General features: G+C 38.3%; 1 pseudogene; it reads left to right on the top strand.

Annotated features, from left to right (window-relative positions):
* Window positions 1-2,600: 2,600 nt before the first annotated feature.
* Window positions 2,601-3,278, top strand: LOC149186636 (NEDD8-specific protease 1 pseudogene; annotated as a pseudogene).
* The last annotated feature ends 359 nt before the right edge of the window (window positions 3,279-3,637 follow it).

Genomic DNA, 3,637 nt, shown 5'->3' with positions numbered 1-3,637 from the left:
GAGACCTTAGGAACCTGTGGATGTTTCTTGGGTTGTTGAAAGGAGGGAAATATTGTTCATCTTGTTCTGGGTCATTTATCTTTGACACACACACTACATCTGGTTGGACTTGGGCTCGGAGGGCTAGGGAACCTATGGAGGTTTCCTGGGCTAGGAATTATTTCCTAGTTGGCTGTGAGTTAAATCTAGTTGGGTCAGTTAAGAGGAACGTTCAGCAGGAGAAGCACCTCAAAGGCATCTCCACCAGCCACCGATACAAGTATTCCTCTATAGATTATTCAGGTAAATTTATTATAATGAAATGTTCTCCATAAGTTATAAAGATTAGAATGTAAATGGTAAAATTTTATTTGTTTGAAAGTTTTGTAAGAAAGTAAACTATTTCCTCTTATTGCATTTAAATTCATCATAATTAGATCTGTTAAAAGACCCTAGGATAGGGTTCTTACACAAGGTATCATAGCCAGGTTCAAAATCTCGACCCAAAGCCCACTAAACCCCAAATACCGATAGAAGGTCTTGAACCTCCGACCCAGTGGTTGTTAAGCTATTGTGGTTAACAGCCACACACTCTAACCAATTGAGCTATTCCTGCAGTTCATTCTCTTGATCCATTAGAGAGGCCTTGATATCTGCACTTAAATCTTGCTCTTTTCTAATTCTTCTTTTGTGGCATTGGCCTTAGCTTCAGCTTCTCTTAGAGGTGCCATCGATTTACCCTCTCTTTCAGTGGATTGAGCCATGATTTCCTTTGCGTCTAGCTTATACTTCTCAATAGCTTCTTTTCTTCTCCAGCACCATTGTCATTGCTATGATGCAATGGATGTCCATGCTCATCACTGTGCATGTAATGTACATTCATATGCCCACTATCTACTCCTTGAGTTTAGGCTCCTTGATGTCTATGAGGATCTCCCTGATTTTGGCCTTGCATCAGTATCCCATGCATAGGGGCATGGTGTGCAGCTACATGAGCATGTGCATTAACAGAATGGATCAACGCTTACCGATTAGGATAGAAACTATGATGCTGGTGGTGGTTATGAATAACTCAAGACTCTGGATCAAGATTGTGTTTGTTTGACATGTTTCTCACATAGCTATGCACAGTTCAGCTAGAATAATCTAGTAAGTTGCATTTGTTAATGACGGCTGAAGGTGCAATTCATAGATTCTTCTGCCTCCAACCTAGCCTCACTCAACATTGCTACAAATTTTCCCTCTGTGGCTTCCAAAACAGCCCTCAATTGCTCAGAAATTACTGAACCATTTGATATTGGAATCCATAAGCGTGCATATAGGAAAACATTTCATAGAGATGTGTATGCCAGACTTTCTTGGTATTCTACTACATGCTAAGCCACACCAAGAGCATCCAGCGGTCTTGTTGTATGTCGTTGTTGGTTCTATCTACAGGTAAAACAACTCTGAGCTAGTAACATGGAACATTTTTGCAACATGGGGTCTGCATGAATCAATCATGTCCGTTGACTCCTCTCTTAGTATTCATGTAAGTCGCAGCAACAACAAAGCGATTCCTGCATTCCAATGGTGGAGAAGGTAGTCACAAATATAGAGTAGTGGAATGTTGGCCTTAGTTACAAGTGGTAAGTTTCTTACTTCTATGATTTTTGGAAGCCCCTGTCAACATCAGAATAGTAAAAATGATTGAGATTCCAGTGCTAGAAATCATACAACTGGTCGGGTCAGTGGTTTTAGCTATTTATGTGATTTTCCTGATCATAACTGGTTATAGAGAGCTTGGAAGGTGCAAAACATGCTAGGTATCATTCCCTGTTACGGAAAAGAGGTGACTGTGTCAAAAGATATTAATTGGATTTAATTTCAACAACATCATTAGCACTCTTCCGAGTCCAAAGTTGATTCAGAGTTCAATTGTGCTCTTTCAGGAAATTGAACAGACTCTGGCTCAGCCCAAGTCAAACACAGGTTAGAAATTTGAATCACACTTGTTTGCCTATCTATAAAAGACATGGGATTAATTTACAAAATAAATAGAGCTCATTTTGTTTCTTTCAGAATTCCGACACAATTTTACAATAAAAACCTAATAGACCTGTCAAAGTGCCCAAAATTTGTCAACAAGGTCTTGGTTTGATTGTTAACAATGGGTGGTCATGTTCCTCCCACCAAGGTTCAAAATTCCCCAGTCATGGTTTGCCCTTCTGGGCTGCCTCACCAATTCAGGACAGAAGCAAGAATTAAAACCAATATTTGGCCTGTTATCTGCTGAAGTTGTCCCTTAAGAAACTTGTTGGCTTCAAAACCATAGTTGAGGAATGCTGCACCTATCACTTGCAAGGCTCCTCTCACTTTAATGTCTAGTATTTTTCTTATTCAAGGATGTCTCCTTATGAAAATAAATTATGTGATTAATCGTGTTGGGCACAATGGAGACATTTTTTGATAGGCTTTTAGTGAGGTTTCCCACAAGCTAGTGGAAACTCTAAGGTTTCCATACACTTGAGCTGTAGTAACTATGCATGTGGTCAATTATTAGGAAAAGCAAATATTTCCATTTTATAAAATACTTGAGGAATTTTGGTGGTCAAGACTATTATGTACTAAAAGAGTGATATATGGATTCCATGGGAGATGATGAAAAAGTGTTGAGCTATGGTGATGTTGTGTTCAGGAGATCTGATTTGAAGATTCTTTAAGGCCATGATTATCTTAATGATCGTATCATTGAGTTTTATTTTGCTACCTGTCTTCCTCCACTTATCCTAAGATCCTTCTTCTTGCACCTTCAATATTATTCTTGATTGTGAATGCCCTTGATGCTAGTAGCCTCAAGCAATTTGTTGATCCCCTGAGGCTTCCAGAAAAGGAGCTAGTTATCTTCCCCATCAATGACAATGAAGACTTCAGTGAGGCAAGCGGTGGTTCACATTGGAGTTGATTGTATACAGTAAGAGAAGGAATATCTTTGAGCATTATGACAGTTTTGCACAATGCAACGAAGTGTATGGAAGGAAATTATTTGAAAACATTAAGAGTTTTATGGGTCCTCCTACATCATTTTCCACATTGGCCTTGCATTTCACACCTCAGCAAAGAAATGGCTATGACTTGGTTTATTTGTCTTAGTCATAGTGAAAGAGTTGTGTGCATGTGAAGGAAACATTTCTGGTGATGATTGGGAAGCTGTCTTGAAAAGCCGAGTGAGAGCATCTACAATTGGAGAGATGAGAAACCAAATTTTAGATATTATCAATAAGCTGTCTAGCAAGAGATGCAAAACTTGTTCTTGTTGATTTTGATGCCATTAAAGTGAAGTGCATTCATACAGTATTTGCGTCTTTTTTTTTAGGGTCACTTTTTTTCTGGCAAAGCATCATGTTAACTATTTTATGTAGTTGCAATGTTTAGCCCTGTACAAATGCATTCATGTTAAGCTGCTTCAAAATAACTGCCATCTGTTTGATTAGGACGCTTATTGTCTTTTTACAACCCAAGATGTTGTGCATAAAGGCATCATGATAGATACTTCTAGAAAAAGTTGGCTTTGAGAGAATCTTTGTAAATCAAAAACTACACTCATTAATTTCTTCGAATGTGATGCTTGATACAAGAATAGAAAGAAATAGCTATCTTTTATAGTCACTGATTATAT

This window comes from Pinus tabuliformis, chromosome 3_1 (assembly GCF_031772625.1).
Source record: "Pinus tabuliformis cultivar Carrire ecotype Pingquan chromosome 3_1, CPIR1, whole genome shotgun sequence".
Lineage (NCBI taxonomy): Eukaryota > Viridiplantae > Streptophyta > Pinopsida > Pinales > Pinaceae > Pinus > Pinus tabuliformis.
The sequence above is the reverse complement of the archived record's forward strand: the minus strand, read 5'-3'. Positions and strand labels throughout refer to the sequence as shown.